The following is a 21,593-nucleotide window of genomic DNA, read 5'->3' as shown; positions in this document are numbered from 1 at the left end:
TAAGGTGAAGTAATACATTATTTTTTTGTTTTTTTCAGTGTTTTCAGAGAATCTGCAGAATTGGAGAAGAAGCGAAGGTAAGGTGACGACATTTCCTGTTGTACACAACAAACATACCCACAAGCAATTTTGTGACTATCTGCCTTCTACGTAGGCTAGTAATTTAGAGGGACAGTTTAGCCAGTTGCAGGGATGGCGTCTCGTTGGATGACTGCTGATCAAGCCCTAGCTCGGGTTATGGAGGACAGTTCTGATGTAGGCTCAGAGACTGAGACAGCAGACACTGAGACAGCATCTGAGGGAGAGGACAATGGGGCAGATTCTGGGAGTGATTTTTCAGTCGGCGGAGTCCCATCTGAAGACACCTCTTCCAGTGAGTCTGAAGGAGACAATGACGACATCCGTGCTGTCCCTTCGCAAGCACATTCTGGGCAGCGGGACCACATTGGGTTAGCCGAACCCAGAGAGCACGTGCTTACTGCCGCAAGCACAGAGAGAGTGCTCTCTTGGCAGCCCCCCTGTTTGGTTCAGCCCCAAATTCCACCTTTTACTGGTGACGCTGGATGTAAAGTCGATACAGCTAACTTTTTGACAGTCGACTACATCTATCTGTTTTTGGATGTTGACTTTCTTCAGAAAGTTGTGCAGCAAACAAATTTGCGTGCAAACCAATTTCTGAGGGAGCGCGGAGGCACTCTAGGGCCCCGTTCTAGGGCACGCCAGTGGACTTCCACTTCGCTGGCGGAGTTGAAGATATTTGTGGGCCTTACGCTCAAAATGGGGTTAGTGTAGAAACCCACCTTACAGTCCTACTGGACGACTCGCACGGTTTGGGTAACTCCCATCTTCGCACCATACATGAGCAGAGATCGTTTTTTGCTACTGCAGCGCATGCTGCATTTCAATGACAATTCTGCTGCATTGCCCCGGGACCATCCAGATCATGACAGGTTGTTCAAAATTCAGCCTGTCGTGGAACATTTGTCTGCCAGGTTTCCAGAGATCTATACTCCTGGAAGGAATATAGCAGTCGATGAGTCCTTGTTCCTGTACAAAGGACGGCTGCTTTTCAGACAGTACATTGCGAGCAAAAGAGCTCGCTATGGCATAAAGCTGTACATGCTGTGTGAGAGCTCTACTGGCTATGTGTACAGCCTGAGAGTGTATACAGGGAAGGATTCTACCCTAAACCCTGTAGGTTGCCCTCCCGCGTTAGGGGTCACAGGTAAGATTGTATGGGAACTTGTCCAGCCACTTCTTCACAAAGGTTATAACCTTTATGTGGACAATTTCTATACAGGAGTAGAGCTGTTCAGTGAGCTCTACAAAGCTGGCACTGTGGCCTGCGGTACAGTTCGTTGTAACCACAAAGGATTCCCGCGGGAGCTTGTTTGCAAGAAGCTCCAGAAATCACAGAGTACTGCATTGCGTTCTAACGAACTGCTCGCAGTCAAGTTCCTAGATAGGCGTGATGTATACGTGCTCACTACAATTCATGAGGAGAGCACTTCTCCCATCACGGTTTGGGGTCAGATGGCCGAAGTCCACAAGCCCATCTGTATACTCGATTACAATAAGTACATGGGTGGAGTGGACAAGAACGACCAGGTTCTTCAACCATACAATGCGTGTCGCAAAACTCGCACTTGGTACAAGAAACTGTTTACCCACCTGATTCAGATGGCAACATATAATGCGTATGTTGTTTACCGTCAGACAACAACAGGAAGACTCATGACTTTCCTTGACTTCCAGTTGTCTGGAATTGAAAGCCTCACTGCTGTTACAGAAGAAGCAGCAGCCTCCACCTCATATGTTCTGGAGGATGTGGCAAGGCTGCAGGAGCAACACTTTGCTGATCACATACCTAAAACACCCAAAAAGGATCGTCCATGTCATCACTGTAAAGTGTGCTCAAAGCATGGAAAGCGGCAGGAGAGTCGGTATTACTGTCCCCAGTGTCCATCACAACCAGGCCTCTGTATCCCTACTTGCTTTACGTTGTATCATACTAAAGCAAAGTTCTGGGAAATCGACTGAGGTTGAGCTGCTGTTGGGTAATCCTTTCAGTGGCAGTGCATGGATACCGATCGTCCATGGGCCACTGCTTCGTTAGGCAAGGAGCCACAGAATTTTACTTCATCATGGACTTCCTTTTGGCGTGGTCGGTGTTCTGTTCAATTAACATGCATGTTCTTCCCCCTACTGCATATACTAGTGGACAGAACATATGCCACATTGCCACGGAGTACCCTTTCTTCACCTGCATGTCTACCTTACTTTCAACGGTAGATATGCTCTCTCAGTTCGAGGAATCACTTTGTACGGCATACTTGGAAACCCCCAACTTGCTTCCACAAACTAGTATAGGTTCACTTGGCTATTATACAGGATTAGCCAGGACTCTGATGAGAACAGAGACATGGATGGGTAAGGAAAGCTTATGGTAGGAGTGCCTTCACAGGGTTATTGCACAGGTAGAAGGCAGATAGTAAAGGTAGTACAGATGTACATCATCTACACCTATGGATTCAAACCCATTGGTGCCATCCCAGCACTGAAGGAGAATGACTTGTATAGGTCAGTGTTTGACCTGCTTTTCATGTTCATCCTCCATCAGAACTTAGTAGATGTTAAGTTTGCTGTATAAGTGCATTATAGTCACATCACTGCACATAATGTTGGCTGGGACATATGCTATGTTCTCATGGACTCCCCTATGTACCAAACACTACCCTTTTCCATAGCCTATGACCTTCTCTTTAGGGAACATCATGAGAAATCCCCAGCATGTCTCCCTTAGTTTCAAAGGTAGATATGCTCACTCAGTTAGAGGAATCGCTTTGTACGGCATACTCGGACACTCCCAACTTGCATCCACAAACTGGAAGGAGTTGGATTTAGCACAGAGAGTGCGTTAAAGGCGCATGAAAAACATGTCTTCCTGAGCCTCAGGTGGCTGTCACAGGAGTCATTAGTAAAGGTTTGTTACGCATGCATTTGGTAATGTTAAGGAAGAAGGAGGCAGTTAGCCTATGACCTTCTCTTTAGGTAACAGCATGAGAAATCCCCAGCATGTCTCCCTTAGTTTCAAAGGTAGATATGCTCACTCAGTTCGAGGAATCGCTTTGTACGGCATACTCGGACACCCCCAACTTGCATCCACAAACTGGAAGGAGTTGGATTTAGCACAGAGAGTGCGTTAAAGGCGCATGAAAAACATGTCTTCCTGAGCCTCAGGTGGCTGTCACAGGAGTCATTAGTAAAGATTCGTTACGCATGCATTTGGTAATGTTAAGGAAGAAGGAGGCAGTTACTTGACAGGTGGTAAAATGTAGTCAAACTTATTCCGTTCTGTGGCGTGTGAATGTGATGGGCCCTTGTCTGGCAGCGGTAAGTTAATGTGAGTGCAGTGATTGGTTGGATTGGGCCCGTGGCTGGTGATATGAAAGGGTTGTTTGTTGTGTGTGAATGGCGTGTGAATGGACCATAAAGAGGTTGGTGCCTGGACGCGGCTTTATGGCTCACCTTCAGAAGGCTTGGTTTCAATATTCAGATACTTTGATAAGTAATCATGCTTTGAAACCATAATTTCTGGAGGTGCTAAAACCAACCAGTGTGAGTGGTGGGTTAACTTTAACAAACTAGTACCAGGGGAGTCCAAGGGTGCAGGACTTGCATGGCTCTCACCAGTTTTCCTTCACCCAGAATCCCCTTGAAATTACATTATGTGCTTAAAAAACACATTTTCCTTGCATTCCAATGAGCAGAAGTCCAGGGATCTGCAGGGATCCTCAAAATTCCTACCACCCAGTGTTTCCCCACTTGTCCTGATAAAAACACAACCCCGCTTGTGTGCCTGCGCCTAGTGTCTGCTTCAGGAATGAATCACTCCAGGGTTAACAGTAGACCTCAAGCAAGGACTACCATTGACCCTTGTGTGATCCATTCCTGTCGCGGGCGCTAGGCCTACCCACACAAGTGAGGTATCATTTTTATCAGGAGACTTGGGGGGACGCTGGGTGGAAGGAAATTTGTGGCTCCTCTCAGGTTCCAGAACTTTCTGTCACCGAAATTTGAGGAAAACTTGTTTTTTTAGCCACTTTTTGAGGTTTGCAAAGGATTCTGGGTAACAGAACCTGGTCAGAGCCCCGCAAGTCACCCCATCTTGGATTCCCCTAGGTCTCTAGTTTTAAAAAATGCACAGGTTTGGTAGGTTTCCCTATGTGCCGGCTGAGCTAGAGGCCAAAATCTACAGGTAGGCACTTTGCAAAAAACACCTCTGTTTTCTTTCAAAATATTTGATGTGTCCACGTTGCGTTTTGGGGCATTTCCTGTCGCGGGCGCTAGGCCTACCCACACAAGTGAGGTATCATTTTTATCGGGAGACTAGGGGGGACGCTGGGTGGAAGGAAATTTGTGGCTCCTCTCAGATTCCAGAACTTTCTGTCACCGAAATGTGAGGAAAACTTGTTTTTTTAGCCACTTTTTGAGGTTTGCAAAGGATTATGGGTAACAGAACCTGGTCAGAGCCCCGCAAGTCACCCCATCTTGGATTCCCCTAGGTCTCTAGTTTTCAAAAATGCACAGGTTTGATAGGTTTCCCTAGGTGCCGGCTGAGCTAGAGGCCAAAATCTACAGGTAGGCACTTTGCAAAAAACACCTCTGTTTTCTTTCCAAAAATTTGATGTGTCCACGTTGCGTTTTGGGGCATTTCCTGTCGCGGGCGCTAGGCCTACCCACACAAGTGAGGTATCATTTTTATCGGGAGACCTGGGGGAACATAGAATAGCAAAACAATTGTTATTGCCCCTTATCTTTCTCTGCATTTTTTCATTCCAAATATAAGAGATATTTGTCTATTTGAGAAATGCCCTGCAATTCACATGCTAGTATGGGCACCCCGGAATTCAGAGATGTGCAAAAAAACACTGCTCCTCAAAACCTTATCTTGAGCCAATTTTGGAAATGCAAAGGTTTTCTTGATACCTATTTTTCACTCTTCATATTTCAGCAAATGAATTGCTGTATACCCAGTATAGAATGAAAACCAACTGCAGAGTGCGGCTCGTTTATTGGCTCTGGGTACCTAGGGTTCTTGATGAACCAACAAGCCCTTTATATCCCCGCAACCAGAAGAGTCCAGCAGACATAACGGTATATTGCTTTAAAAAATCTGACATCGCAGGACAAAATTACAGAGTAAAACAGAAAGAAAAATGGCTGATGTTTTCAGCTCAATTTCAATATTCTTTTCTTTCAGCTGTTATTTTCTGTAGGAAAACCTTGTAGGATCTACACAAATGACCCCTTGCTGAATTCAGAATTTTGTCTAGTTTTCAGAAATGTTTAGCTTTCCAGGATCCAGCATTGTTTTCATACCCATTCCTGTCACTAACTGGAAGGAGGCTGAAAGCACCAAAAATAGTAAAAATGGGGTATGTCCCAGTAAAATGCCAAATTTGTGTTGAAAAATGTGGTTTTCTGATTCAAGTCTGCCTGTTCCTGAAAGGTGGGAAGATGGTGATTTCAGCACCTGAAACCCTTTGTTGATGGCATTTTCAGGGAAAAAACCACAAGCCTTCTTCGGCGGCCCTTTCTTCCCATTTTTTGGGGAAAAACGAAATGTTCACTGTATTTTGGCTAATTTCTTGGTCTCCTCCAGGGGACACCACAAACTCTGGGTACCATTAGAATCCCTAGGATGTTGGAAAAAAAGGACACAAATTTGGCGTGGATAGCTTATGTGCACAAAAAGTTATGAAGGCCTAAGCGCGAACTACCCCAAATAGCCAAAAAAGGGCTCAGCACTAGGGGGGGGGAACGGCCCAGCAGCTAAGGGGTTAACTTGGAGATGCCCATTTGATAATGTTGTCATTAGATTTGTTTGCTTGCACATCTCTCCATCTACTTATAGTGTGTTGTCACTTTATTTCCGTGTTCATCTTCCAAAGGCTATTCTCTCTTGGGAGGGAATGATTCTCAGCTGCGGGGAGGTGGGAGAAAGAAGGTGGAGCTGGGGGCAGTGGGAGATAAAGGGTCACGTTGCATGTTGTGATTCCAGAATTGGTCTTCATGTTTTTCTTTAATTGATTAATAGTATAAAAGAAGTTGGCAAAAAGCAGAAAAGAAAAAAAATGCAGCACAATCACGCTATGTAAAACATAGCGCAATCGCGCTGAAATTGAAAATGGAAAAACCAAGCACAATTGCGCTATGTAAACCCCAGCGTGATCGCGTTGCATGGAAAATAAAAAGATAAAGTAGTCCGGAAGCCATGCTGAAACCATGCTGTAACCGGCAAAAGTGCAATTATCTATGTAACAGGATCAATGTCATGCAAAGCGCGCGACTACTGCCCAGCGAGATCGCGTTACCTACGAAACAAAGAGAAAAGTAGTCCAGAAACCATACAGAAAACATGGAGCCTCGTATGTTTTCAGTAGTTGGCCGGTACACTCGAGGAGGGCTCAACACAGGAAAAGGCATGACGTATGCATGCCTTTCACAAATGAAAGCAAGCAGATTTTAAAAGGCAAGCCCACGAATTAATGAAAGTGACTGACGTGACATGGGCATGATTAGAACCCAAAAGAGAGATTACAACAGGGGACGGAGCGCTCCCCCTAAAAATTCCCCCTTGGCTGCTTGGTTTACATCTGCTCTGCAAGAAAAGAAAATGAAAACGAAAGCTGGTAAGACACTGGAGACATTCGTAGGTGCAAGGAGATAAACTACCCTATGAAGTTGCTCTCTGGAACTTTTGCATAAACAAAAGAGGCAAAAGCAGACGCCTTTTCTAATGAAATTGTAGCTGCCAATAATGCCACCAGAGCACTTTTTGGATAGTTGGGACTTTTTCACTTAAACACCGGAGCTGACTAACACAACATTCCAGCGTCCCAAACTCTGAGTGATGACCTTTCTTTATTTTTTTTCAAGAGAAGGTAGAAACATCTATTCAGATTTTGAGATGGAGAAGAGGAAGAGGCATTTCAGGGAAGACGTGGGTGTAAAGATTTTGCATACTCGCTAAGTTAAAGCTTTTGAGAAGGTATCCCTGGCTGGTTCTGAATCGATTATTTTAAAAGCAAGATCGGGTCGACCATTCGAATCTTGGTCTCCTAAGATTTTGCCTTGGACTTCCCCATCTGTCAATTTTCTAGTCAACACATTATTTTATCTGTCATTGAAGGAGGGAGTGACGCCTTCTGCATGGAAAAAGGCGCTGGACTTACCTTAAAAAATGTAACAGAAACATCCATTGCTTGAACAAATACGGACTGATCTCTTTACTTCCTGCAAATGCTGGAAAAAATGGTTAATGGTCAGATTAGTAGGTTTGTTGAAAATAAGGGAGTTCTAATTTCCTCTCAACGGTGCTTTCATTCAAGCTTCAGTACATAAGTAGCTGTTTTACAGGTCACTGAATTCATCAAAACCAATCTCGATGGGGGTAAGCTCTGTGATCGTTCTCCTTTATCTCTTGGCCACATTTGATACTGTGTCCCATGAGATTCTCCTAGAGAGACTGGAAGGAGCAGGAATTGTGGACAAAGCATGGCGTCTGTTGAAATCTTTTCTATCCAATAGAGAACAGCTGTTTATCATCCTACATCTCGAGTTACAGGGAAATGAGACTTGGCACTCTGCAGTTCTCAGCCCTAAGGCCCACGTTGTTTAACACATATTTGGCACCTTTTGTTCAGGCAGCGGAGCCACAGGGCTTTATTATTGTGTCCTATGCAGATGACATACAATTGATGTTAGCCTTTCATCAACTGGATGACACAGTAGTAGTAAACTTTCAGGGCTGCCTCATTGCTTTTGCTAACTGGATGCACAGTAGTTGTCTTAAGCTGAACTCTGACTTCCTCTCAGGGTTTTAGAAATCCCATTGCAAAGGGCGAGCCTGCAATTTCCGCACTGGTGGCCGAAAATTAGGGATCAGCTTTGACAAGGATCGAGCTTTTATGCTGTAACTGCAGGCTCAGATTTTTGCATTTTAGTCCACAAATCTTTACAAAAGACCATCAAATTCCTCTGTGTGGTGGGGGCAAGGCTTTGTTCATGCTCTTATCATGGCCTGACTAGAGTATGGCACTGTTCTGTATCTGGGGTGCAGGCGGAACCATTGAATAAGTTCCAACTGGTGCAGAATGCTGTGGCATGCTTAATTCTGAGCACCCCCAAAAGGCAGTCCATCTACAGAGGTTTGAAGGTAACGCAAAGTCAAATTTAAAGCCCTCATAATTACTCATAAAGCAGTGCATGTGGAATCCTTTTTTTAAATCTGGCCTCAAGATTTTCCTCTTTGTAATAGAGCATCACTGACTTCAGTAAGCTCAGTACCGGTACACTCACTTGGGACCAGCTGGCTGCGCTTCACAAATGGTTCTTCATTCATTCATGCAATGGAATGTATAAGAAAGATTGGCACAGATCTATCTCTGTGAATCAGGTAATGTCACAGGGAATCAGGAACAGTATTTTAGCAGGATTTGGTATCACAGGACACCATGGGACAGTAATATTGTTACATTTTCACAGGTCTCGCATGACCTGCTACTTTTTGTTTGGTTTCTGTTATCTCCATAATCAGAGAATTACAGGGACTTCCTAAAATCTCTTTTAAAATGCTTTGCTCTAACAAGTATTCAATCACAGAGGTAATTCCAGTCACTTCCTCAGTTATACGTTTCCTATGAGTTCAGTATGACTGTGTATTATGTCAACAAGAACTTCAGAAAATAGAGACTTAGGGGGTTATTACAACTTTGGAGGAGGTGTTAATCCGTCCCAAAAGTGACGGTAAAGTGACGGATATACCACCAGCCGTATTACGAGTTCCATAGGATATAATGGACTCGTAATACGGCTGGTGGTATATCCGTCACTTTACCGTCACTTTTGGGACGGATTAACACCCCCTCCAAAGTTGTAATAACCCCCTTAGTCTACCTATATCATCAGTAAATGTTGGTTGGGTTTGGCTAGCTCACAGTAGCACATCTAAACCCTTAACTTGACTAGGGTAGTAGATGTTATTGGTAACCTCGAACATGACCACTCTGATTCCCCAGAAATTTCTGGAAACAGATCAGACTCTTCTGTTTGTTACATTTGCATGCCCACAGTATCAACAAGAGAGATACAAAAATACATTTTCATATATTTATTGAAGAAATTGTATTTTTGTTATAAAAACATGAGATGCAGTGATTATGCAGATGAGACACAGCGTTATAATAAGCATTATTAAAATGATGAAAAATACAAACAATTCAACCATGTTAATTGTTTCTAAACTTAAAGTACTCTTATCTGTCACTAATATCTATACTATGGAGAGTATAGCCGGAGTTCCCTCTGCAATACCTTGGTATTATGTGTCAGGAAGACGGTCTCAGAGCATTCAAATATGCACTCTACCTTCCTTGTCAGGATGAAGGTCGGAGGCAGCAGGGCTGCATCTCAATCAAGTCACACAACGGTTCCATGATAACCTCAGCATGAAGTGCTCCTCTTACCAAGTGTAACCTGGATGCTGTTTATATAATAAAACACTGTCTTTATTGCACTGTGGCAGAGGTGCAGAACAACTCATTACTGTGTATAGTATTAAAAAAAAGTCTCAATAAATAATCAAGGGCATCCTGTTCTGATTCTACAACTCTGGAGCTAAATGTGCAGACTACTGGTCGACTGTGCCTACCAAGAAAAAATGTGTATGTAGCACATTTCTGTGTTAAAGGAAAATATGTAAAAAGTAACCGTTAGAAAAAGATGTCAAGTTAAACAAGAAATTTTAAATGGAGATTAAGCAGTGGCCCTACAACACCCCTGGCAAGAGGGTATATTGTGGCAATTGGAGAAATTTAGCATCTTGTTTGTTACCTGTACAGATTCAACACTTTTGATCAGACCAATGTCTTTGCCGGAATAATCCCAGACTTTCTCCTTTACAGAGTCCTTTAAGTTGGGTGGTAGGTCTCCTTTTGTCAAAACAAGAAATAGCTCCACAATAGGCTTCTGAGTACTTAATTTAAATTTAGCATCCTCATCATTTATTTGAAGCTTGACACTATCTGGTGTACAATAAATTACAGTTAATTTTGCATAAGATGTCCCTATGTAACAGGCCTTCTGGACTAGAATCACATATCACAAACTGACGTCTGTCTGTCACAGCTACAACTTGGATTTGCTTTCTAGAGAGGGGTAGGTTTGGGACTTCCACTGTCCTAACAGAAGAACTGGTTGCACCAGTGTGGATCAAAAATGTTATGGGATGTAATTCTCCTTCTGCATATGGTCCACTCTGGTCTACCTCCAAGACTGCTCCAAGCACATAGGCGGTCATTCCAACCGCGGCGGGCGGCGGTAGCCGCCCGCCTGGCGGGAACCGCCGAATGACCGCACCGCGGTCAAAAGACCGCGGCAGCCATTCTGGCTTTCCCGCTGGGCCGGCGGGTGACCGCCAAAAGGCCGCCCGCCGGCACAGCGGGAAAGACCCAGCAACGATGAAGCCGGCTCCGAATGGAGCCGGCGGAGTTTCTGGGGTGCGACGGGTGCAGTGGCACCCGTCGTGATTTTCAGTGTCTGCGAGGCAGACACTGAAAATCATTATGGGGCCCTGTTAGGGGGCCCCTGCACTGCCAGTGGCATGGGCAGTGCAGGGGCCCCCAGGGGCCCCACGACACCCGTTCCCGCCATCCTGTTCTTGGCGGTAAAAACTGCCAGGAACAGGATGGCGGGAAAGGGGTCGGAATCCCCATGATTCCCTGGGCCAGGGGTAAACCGGCGGGAAACCGGCGGTTCCCCTTTTCTGACCGCGGCTTTACTGCCGCGGTCAGAATGGCCCAGGAAGCACCGCCAGCCTGTTGGCGGTGCTTCCGCGGTCATTGGCCCGGGCGGTGGGTGACTGCCAGGGTCAGAATGACCCCCATAATCTTCCTCTACTCTCAGACATTGTCATTGTGATTGATCAGATCCTGGAGCTCAGAAAGTGTAAACTTCCAGGAACTGTTGGAAAGTCTCTGAACTCGAGAAGGGGTTCTGTGGATCTTGTGTACCTGCGTTCTCATTATATCTTGGAGTGTTCAGATGATGCTGCATCAAGAAGGTTTGGGGCATGTTAGGATTAGGAGATTAGTGCATTTGCCTATTTGAAGCTGGCATAGCATTCATATTAGGCCCTTGGCCATCAAACTGTATTCAATTTGTATTTGAACAGCGTACACGCTTCCAGTGGTCCAACATATTACAATAATAACACTATGGAGGTCATTCTGACCGCGGCGGGCGGCGGTCGCCGCCCGCCATGCGGTCACCGCCGAATGACCGCCCAACGCTCAAAAGACCGCGGCGGTCATTCCAACTTTCCCGCTGGGCCGGCGGGCGCCCTCCAAAAGAGAGCCCACCGGCCCAGCGGGAAAGCCCATGCAACAGTGAAGCCGGCTCCGAATGGAGCCGGCGGAGTTGCAGGGGTGCGACGGGTGCAGTGGCACCCGTCGCGATTTTCACTGCCTGCTAAGCAGACAGTGAAAATCTTTGTGGGGCCCTGTTAGGGGGCCCCTGCACTGCCCATGCGGGGGCCCCACGACACCCGTTCCCGCCATCCTGGTTCTGGCGGTGAAAACCGCCAGAAACAGGCTGGCGGGAAGGGGGTCGGAATCCCCATGGCGGCGCTGCAAGCAGCGCCGCCATGGAGGATTCCCTGGGCCAGGGGAAAACCGGCGGGAAACCACTGGTTCCCCTTTTCTGACCGCGGCTTTACCGCCGCGGTCAGAATAGCCCAGGAAGCACCGCCAGCCTGTTGGCGGTGCTTCCGCTGCCCGGAATGAGGGCCAATGTTGTTTTCTTTAACATAGCTATATCCATTTCTGAATTCAGGTCAACAGGCATGCCTCATACTCCACCTGATGGGACACCATTTGCACCTTATATTATCTGACCTTGATATACTACTCCCGGTAAACATCCTTTTTTATGACTTTTTTATTACGAAAGTCGTGGTTAACGAAAGCGTAACAATGCTTTTTTTAACCACGACTTCGTATTTTTGTGCCTTAACTAAGTATGTTCTGAACAACGAACATGCGTGGTTAAGGTACAAAGAAGGGAGTTGGCGAAGGTAAGTGGTGGGTTTAGGTTTTGGGGTGGGGTTGGGGGGGGGGGGCGTTTTTGGTTTTGGGGAGGGGGTGGGGGGTCAGGGGGTTTTAGGTTTTGGGGTGGGGTTGGGGGGGTGGGGCGTTTTTGGTTTTGGGGAGTGGGTGGGGGGTTAGGGGGTTTTAGGTTTTGGGGTGGGGTTGGGGGGTGGGGCGTTTTTGGTTTTGGGGAGTGGGTGGGGGTCAGGGGGTTTTAGGTTTTAGGGTGGGGTTGGGGGGGTGGGGCGTTTTTGGTTTTGGGGAGTGGGTGGGGGTCAGGGGTTTTTAGGTTTTGGGGTGGGGTTGGGGGGGTGGGGCGTTTTTGGGTTTGGGGAGTGGGTGGAGGGTCAGGGGGTTTTAGGTTTTGGGGTGCGGTTGGGGGGGTGGGGTGAGGGATGTAGGGTGAATGGTGCCTATTGCTAATGATTTTATCAGGAATGCCTTTACAACGAAATATCGTTGTTAAGGCATTCGTGGTAAAATCATTAGCGTTGTTAAGGTTAGTAGTTGTTTTTAATTCGGTGTTCCGTCATATAATCACAACTCCCTGCATTCCATTTCCATCACTAGAACTATAGTCAGAATTCGCTGGGTAGGTGCCACTCTGGAAGCGCCTCTGGCCTAACTTCTGAGTCAACATTAATTTCTTCTTAATTCTCTTTTGTCTGGCTGGGGGAATGGCTTGGACGCCGAAGATGGTGGACGTGTGAGCCTGCTGCTCCACACAAACCATTAATTATCCTGTTCCATGATAGCCTGGGGCAACTATTGACCAGCTGCTAACACAGTGGAGACGCATGGGTGCCCACAGAGACAAGCCAGGGGCTAGAAATTGGTGATACCTCTGCACTGACTGATCCTGAGGTTGGGCGGCATACCAGACCCGGACCAGCAAGATGGCAGTTTAAGGCTGCCAAAAGGATCCAACAGGAGAAGCCTTGTTCAGTGTGACAACCAATGTGGCTTCTGCGCATCCCGGGAACAGGAGCTGGATGCATTTCCGCCCCACCACCCACCCAAGATTGCGAGGCACATTGCAGACCCTTCAGTCACCAAGGTTGAAGAACAGGCAGACTAACAACAGCTAGAGTGCAGAACCTAGGGCCTTCACAACTGGAGCTGGAGGTTGGCAGCAGAGCCGCAGCAGCACAGAAAAGGTGTGGAGGTGACACCCTTGGGGAAGTGTAAACTTCACCTCCCCTGGGGACTCCACCAGGGTTCACGCTTACCACAGGCCCAGCCTGCAGTTGCGGAGGCCCATTGGGTTCATCGGGCTGCAGCTTTGCCTGGGACGCCAGGCTTCCGGAACCTGCGGGGGATCCTGGTCTGCAACAACACAGCCCAGGACAGGTGTGTCCTTAAAAGCAGCATCACTGCGTACAGAGAATAGGTCCTTCTGCTGGCGGGGTGACGAATGGAGGAGCTTACAGTGAGCAGTGAGTTTGGTACAGAGTGGCTAGCTCTGGGACCTGCCACAAAGCAAGGTATCGGGCCATGATCGGGGCACAAGACAGAAGGCCCTTGCAACATAACTGGCCATTGGAGCTGGCTCCCCCCTCCATCTTTTCCCCCCACTTGAGAGGCCAGGGGCACATTGTGGGGCTTATGGACATTGAAGTACAGATGGGTGTGCGCTGCCACTTGGTGTGACAGGGCCCATGGGGCCTTGATTAACCCTACAGACTACTGCGGTTCGATTGGGTCACCAATGCAGAACTACTTGACCCCTTGTGCCCCACTTCTCCCCTGAGAGGGTTTGAGGAGCCTGTGGGGAACCCCTCTGGCCTTGAGAGCAGGAATGACCTGGATGAAAAGGGCTACTTTGAGAGGGCGACCAAGGGTGGAATACCACAGGGCGTGACACAGATGAGGGCGAGACCCAGTGGCCCTGCCGAATGGCCACCAGTGACACCTACTACTACTGTATAACACTGTACTTATGGTCGGTGAGGAGAACTGATTTGCCAGGTGACTGGAGGGAGTTGCGCTCCTGCCCATCAGTCTTGTTAACTGTCTGTCTGTGGACTGTAAGTCCCAAAGGCGGTGTGCATTGGGGTTATGGCTCTCCGGCTCTGATACTCTGTGGTGGCATTGCTGGTACCTGCAGATTGTCCCTTCCACGATGCCCCAGCCAGACTCCTGAAACTCCAGAGCCCTCTTGTCTGCCTTTGCTGATCTAGGTAGGATTGCAACACTTTCTTCAGAACATAGGACATTGTGGCAATGGGAGCACTAAAGGCTAAGCCACGCAGTCCAGCACCTTAGAAAACTCTCCCCCATCAGCTGCAGATGCCACAGGGCTTGAAAACTCAGATGCATCAGTGCATTTTCATTTTGACAAGACACTCAGAGCCATAGCCGACACTAAGGGGGTCATTCTGACCTCGGCGGTAAAAGGCGCTTACCGCCGGTCAGAAGACCGCCATAACACCGCCGCGGCAAACCGCCACGGTCATTCTGACCCGCAACTGCCAAACCGCCGAAAACCCGACATCCTCAATAATCCGCCACACCAAAGGTCAGCGAAAAAATGGCGCTGACCAAACCTCCACCGTCACGCCAACAGAAATACGCCCATACCATTCCGACCCACAAATCCACGCGGCGGTCTTTCAAACGCGGTATTCCATTGGCGGTACACACCGCCGCGGTCAAAATACACACACCCATAGAAAACTCAGCCACATTGGTCAGTTCGAAATACACACACCTGATAACACCACTCCCACACACCCAACACAATATAAAACACACACCCACATCACCCACAAGCCCCTACGACCCGAAATCAGTGACGAAGGCTAGAGACAGAGCACAGAATAGAGAATCCCACAACACAGAGGCACACAACACCATCACCCACACAGAATCCACGCACCAAACACCACACACCACCACACGCACCACACTCATCACCACAAACGCCACCCCACACCTCAACCACACCACCCCATGGCACCCCAAAGACACCCCCGGTTCAGTGACGCCGAACTCAGGGTCATGGTGGAGGAAATAGTCCGTGTAGAGCCCCAGCTCTTCGGGGCACAGGTGCAGCACACCACAATTGCCAGGAAGATGGAGCTATGGCAAAGGATAGTGGACAGGGTCAACGCGGTGGGACTGCATCCACGCAATCGGGAGGACATCAGGAAGAGATGGAACGACCTACGGGGGAAGGTGCGTTCCATGGTATCAAGGCACAACATAGCGGTGCAGAAGACTGGCGGCGGACCCCCACCTACTCCCCCCGAATTTACCGCGTGGGAGGAGGAAGTCTTGCACATCCTGCATCCTGAGGGCCTCGCTGGAGTAGGCGGAGGAATGGACTCTGGTAAGGCAAATCTTCACTACTGCTTCCCACCCCCACCCCACCTGAATGCCAAATCATACCCCCACCCCCACCCTCACCCCCTCCCCCATCACACCAACCCCTAGCAAAAGCCTCACCATCACAACCCACCCATCCCAACACCAAGCCCTGCATGCGACCCCAAAGCATGGACACCCATCACCAAAGCATGCCCACTGCACACATACACATCACCCCCACAAGCCACCCTCACAAAAGCCCCCACAAGGAAATGCCTGCACATGGGTACACGGACACCCACCCATCACACGAAATCCCACACACAGAAGCAATAACCATACCTTTATACCCCTGCAGGACCCGAACGCCACCACACCGCCACAGAGGGTCCAGAGATGTCCATCCCACCCCCAGAAGAGGCCCCCAGCGATGACAGCAGCTCTGTCTCCCCGGAGCCAGACGACCAGCCCGGCCCATCGGGGACCTCTGGACAGTCGGTTCCCCACAGACAGCCACAGGCTACACCAGACCCAACCCCCTCTGGGAACACCAGCACAGCTCCCACCCAGCAGGCCCATGCCTCTGTCTCCAGGGCACGTAAATCAGCGGTGTGTCCACCACTACAGGGCACCCAGGTTGACCCACCACCCCAACAACAACAGGGACCTGGGGGCAGTGGTAGTGGGCACAACGGCCAGGGGACAGAGGCCCAGGAACACAGGGGAACTGGGAGGGCTGCTGTGCGACAGGGGGGGGACAGGCCCGGGGAACCGACTCTCCAAGAGGCCCTCTCCTCCATCATGGGAGCATACCACCGCTCCCAGGAGACGATGGCGACGGTACTGGCCCGGTTCCAGGAGATCCAGGAACTGCAGGAGGAACGGTACATGGGGTTCAGGGAGGAACTGAGGAACATCGGTTCCGCAATGGGGACCATCGTCCTGGCCCTTACCCAGATCGTCACCACATTGCGGGACCATGTGGCACCCCAAAGGGCCCCTGTCACTAGCCCAGGCCAGGAACAGCCTACCACCTCCGCCGGCGCCAGTGGACAGGAGGCCCCCACACAACGACAGGCCACCAGAACCCCACCTCCTGCAGAAGAAGAACCACCCCGCAAGCGGAACCTGAGATCTCACAAGAAGACAGAGTAGGATTGCAAGACCCCCGCCAGCCTAAGATACCCCCTGATGTCATCCCACTGTCCCACATTGTCACCCTGTCCAACCTTGAACTGCCCCTGCTCCATCCTTCCACAGGCATATGGACAATGCACCTGTGCGACTGAGAACTGGACTCTGCCATGGACATTACTCCACCCCCACCCATCCCCGCTTCCCAATCATTTACCTATATCTAGCACTTTAAATAAATCACTTATTCCACTTAAATAAATAGGAGTCTGCTTGTATTCTTAACAAATGTATTACACATAACGGTTCAATAATGTCCAGTTACTTTGTGATGACAGCATACCAATTTCAATAAGCTTTAGTCCATGGGCAAACAAAGCTGAAGTCAGGCAGTGGGTCACACAGCTCTGAAAAGGGAAGGGAAAGTCACAAATCAGTTAACAGGAACTGGGGGGAAACACAGGCAGTGGAGACGCATGAGGCCTTAAGTAAATGTAAATTGGGGTGGTTGTTTCTTACCTGTGTGCTACTGAAAGTATTGTTGTATGACTGTATCCCTGTTGTCCATGTCGTCCCCGTCGTCTTCCTCCTCTTCACTCTCCACAGGCTCCACAGCTGCAACAACACCACCATCTGGACCATCCTCCTGCAGAAAAGGCACCTGGCGTCGCAATGCAAGATTGTGAAGCATACAGCAGGCCACGATGATCTGGCACACCTTCTTTGGTGAGTACATGAGGGATCCCCCTGTCATATGCAGGCACCTAAACCTGGCCTTCAGGACCCCGAAGGTCCTTTCTATGATCCTCCTAGTTCGCCCATGGGCCTCATTGTAGCGTTCCTCTGCCCTTGTCCTGGGATTCCTCACTGGGGTCAGTAGCCACGACAGGTTGGGGTAACCAGAGTCACCAATTAGCCACACACGGTGTCTCTGTAGCTGTTCCATCACTTAAGGGATGCTGCTATTTCGCATGACATACGCGTCATGCACTGACCCAGGGAACTTGGCATTTACATGGGAGATGTACTGGTCAGCCAAACAGACCACCTGGACATTCATCGAATGATAACTTTTTCTGTTTCGGTACACCTGCTCACTGTCTTTGGGGGGAACCAAAGCCACATGGGTCCCATCAATGGCCCCAATGATGTTGGGGATATGTCCAAGGGCATAGAAATCACCCTTCACTGTAGCCAATTCGCCCACCTCAGGGAAAATAATGTAGCTCCGCATGTATTTCATCAGGGCAGACAACACTCTGGACAAAACCTTAGAAAACATAGGCTGAGACATCCCAGATAATATGGCCACTGTTGTCTGAAACGACCCACTTGCCAAAAAATGGAGTACTGACAGAACCTGCACCAGAGGGGGAATCCCTGTGGGTTGGCGGATGGGGGACATCAGGTCTGTCTCCAGCTGGGCACATAGTTCATGTATAGTTGCTCTGTCAAGCCGATATGTAAGTATGATATGTCGTTCTTCCATTGTCGACAGGTCCACCAGCGGTCGGTACACAGGAGGATTCATCCTTCTCCTCGCAAGTCCCAGCGGACGGTGCCTAGGAAGGACAACATGGAGCACAGAGTCAAGCAACCCACAGGTTCGTTCACACAGCTTGCACAGTACACGAATCGCTATGCATGGAACGGCTTGTATGAGTGGCAATGCAAGGCCTAGGCCTGTGTGACGCAGTAGAAATCATGCCATGTGGGCCCTTGAAATGGCAGCTGCCTGACCTGTGAAGTGTGACAGTGGGATGTGAGGTCACTGCGCTGGCGTGGCACACCGTGGCGGTAGGCGGTCGAAGACCGCGGCGCAAAGCAGCATTGGTTAACATTGAACCCTATGGGTCTCAGGAGCCAATGACGAAGTGCGCCGGCGGTCGCGGTACGCACCGCCGCGGTACGCACCGCCGTGGGCGTGACCGCCATTTTCTATCTGATTAATCACTCGAGACCTGATCATCCACAGGAGAGGACCTATACTGCAAGTGCTGCTGTGACCTCGGTCTGGGAGATACAATGGCTGCTGCGACTGGGGAAAGGGCCCCTGCCTTCACTTCCGAAGAATTGGAGAAACTTGTTGATGGGGTCCTCCCCGAGTATGCGCTACTCTACGGTCCTCCAGACCAACAGGTTAGTACACAGGGTGCACGCTGAATGGGCTATGCCTGTGTTGAGTGGGGTGTATGTAAGATGGTGAGGAGGGGAGCGAATGAGGAGTGCAACGCACAACAGATGGGAACATGTGCCACATGGCAAGGTTGGGGAGGGCGGGCCACTCACATCCACCATGCAGAAAAGTGATGATATTTCCTTTCCCACCCTGTACATGTCAAATAGGTCAGCGCCCATCAGAAGATCGACATTTGGCGTGCCATCGCCAAGGACGTCCGGGCCCTGGGGGTCCACAACAGATGGGGCACCCACTGCCGAAAGAGGTGGGAGGACATCCGCCGCGGGACCAGAAAGACCGCTGAGTCTCTGCTGGGGATGGCCTCCCAACGTAGGAGGGGTGCCAGCTGCCAATTGACCCCCCTGATGTCCCGGATCCTGGCGGTGGCCTACCCCGATTTGGATGGGCGCGTGAGGACATCACAGCAGACACAAGGGGGTGAGTATCAGCACATTCTGCTATCTTTGCGCGCAGTGGAGGTGTCTGGGTTGGGGAGGAGGGCTGTGGGTAACTCAAGGCCAGGGCGCTTTCTGTAGGCTAGTCCCCTCCGTTAGCCATGGCCCTGTGCCCCGCCCCCCACCTCTGTAGGGTGCCAAGTACAGCTATCCATGGTCCTGCATCACCCATGTGTGCATTTGTCGTCCATAGACCTGTAGGCCTAGTCACAAGAACTGAGTAGTGTACCCCGATCGCGCAGCGTAGTGCAGGGGGCTTCTGTGTCTGTCCTCTCCGCCAACGGTGTTGCCAATGCATGCACTCAACCTGTCTTCATTTCTCCCCCCCACCCATTTTCTTTTTCTTCCTGTGCATGTGTGCATTAGCATCATCAGGCGGAGGAGAAGTGGCATCGGCGCACGAGGGAGCTGCATCTCACATGGCCCCGGAGGGCCATGCAACCGACTCCGAGTTCAGCAGTGAGACGGAGGGCGAGGGGAGCTCCACAACGGGGACCCGTGGAGACCCCAGCGACACCGACACGTCCTCGGAAGGGAGCTCCCTTGCGGTGGCGGCAACATCCGTGCCCACCGCAACTACAGGTACAGCCGCCACCCAGCGCACCAGCTCCGCCCTCCAAGCAGCCCCTCAGCGTTCGCCCCGTGCCCGCTCGCACACCAAGGTGGGCATCTCCTTCGCCCCAGGCACCTCAGGCCCTGCCCCAGTTACCCCTGCTGCCCTCAGTGAGGAGGTCATTGACCTCCTCCGGACGCTCATTGTTGGGCAGTCTACCCTTTTGAATGCCATCCAGGGGGTGGAAAGGGAGGTGCATCGGAGCAATGCATACCTGGAGGGCATTCATTCGGGTCAGGCTGCCCATCAGCGATCGTTCAACGCTCTGGCCTCAGCACTGACGGCAGCCATTGTCCCTGTCTCCAGCCTCCCTCTTCTAACTCCCTCCACCCAGTCCCAGTCTCCTGTTCCTCAGCCTATCCCATCCACACCATCAGACCAGCCTGCAAACACCTCAACACCCAAGGGCAGCTCATCTAGACATAAGCACCACAGATCCCACAAGCATTCACACAAACAACATCCAGATGCAGACATGCCAACAGTCACCACCACCTCTGTGTCCCCCTCCTCCTCGTCTCCCTCCTCCCTCCCTGTGACGTCTCCACTCACACCTGCATGCACACCACCATCAGCCAGTACTTCCATCACCAGCACACCCTCCATTACAGTCCGCACACGTGCAGTCACCACCCCCACTGCCATTTACACGTCCCCTGTGTCCTCTCCCACTGTGTCTGTCACCCCCTCTTCCAAACCACACAAACGCAGGCAGCCACCCACCCAACAGCCATACACCTCACGACAGCCTCCAGCCCAAGCACCTGCACACAAAGACAGCACACTTGACTCTCCTACAACCACATCCTCTTCCTCCACTCCCATACCCACTGCACCTACCCTTCCCATTGCTCCTAAAAAACTTTTCCTCTCCAAAATTAACCTCTTTGCATCACCTGACCCACCCCCTCCATCTGGTAAGAGTCCAAAGAGCACCTCAGCCACCACCAGCCCTGCATCTAGTATCACCATAGTGCAGGGCTATTGGAGTCCACCAGCTCCTAGGGAAGGAACATCGGCCAGCAGCAAGGGGACAGCCAGCCCACCCCCTGGGAAGAGGACAAGAAAAATTAAGGGCCGGCGCGAAAAGCCTGAGACGGCTGCCACCAAGGAGAGTGGCCTTGCCACGTCACCTGCCACAACATCTAAGGGAGGCAAGGGCCAGAGAGCTGCAGCGAAGGAGGGCAAGGGCAGCAGGACGGAGAAGACATGCAGCAGCCGAGTGCACCAGGAGGGCCCCACCAGCCCCATACCGGGTGTGACGAACGACACCAACGGGCACAAGACTCCATCACAGGAGGGCCCCGCTACTGCAAGGTCGGAGGGCGACTAAGCGGGGAGTCTTGGCCAGGTCTGGCTCCCTTGAAAGACAGGACAAGCACCGCTGAAGAGGGCCCCGCCAAGACAGGCACCGCTGAACAGGGCCCCGCCGTGAAGAGCACCGCTGAAGAGGGCCCCGCCGTGAAGAGCACCGCTGAAGAGGGCCCCGCCAAGACAGGCACTGCTGAACAGGGCCCCGCCGTGAAGAGCACCGCTGAAGAGGGCCCTGCCAAGACAAGCACCGCTGAACAGGGCCCCGCCGTGAGGAGCACCGCTGAAAAGGGCCCCGCCAAGACAGGCACCGCTGAACAGGGCCCTGCCGTGAAGAGCACCGCTGAAGAGGGCCCCGCCATCTCAAGCACCGCTCCGCTGGGCCCTTCATCTCAAGCAACGCTCCGCTGGGCACCGCCGTCTCAAGCACCGCTCCGCTGGGC

This window comes from Pleurodeles waltl, chromosome 2_1 (assembly GCF_031143425.1).
Source record: "Pleurodeles waltl isolate 20211129_DDA chromosome 2_1, aPleWal1.hap1.20221129, whole genome shotgun sequence".
NCBI classification, from domain to species: domain Eukaryota; kingdom Metazoa; phylum Chordata; class Amphibia; order Caudata; family Salamandridae; genus Pleurodeles; species Pleurodeles waltl.
The sequence above is the reverse complement of the archived record's forward strand: the minus strand, read 5'-3'. Positions refer to the sequence as shown.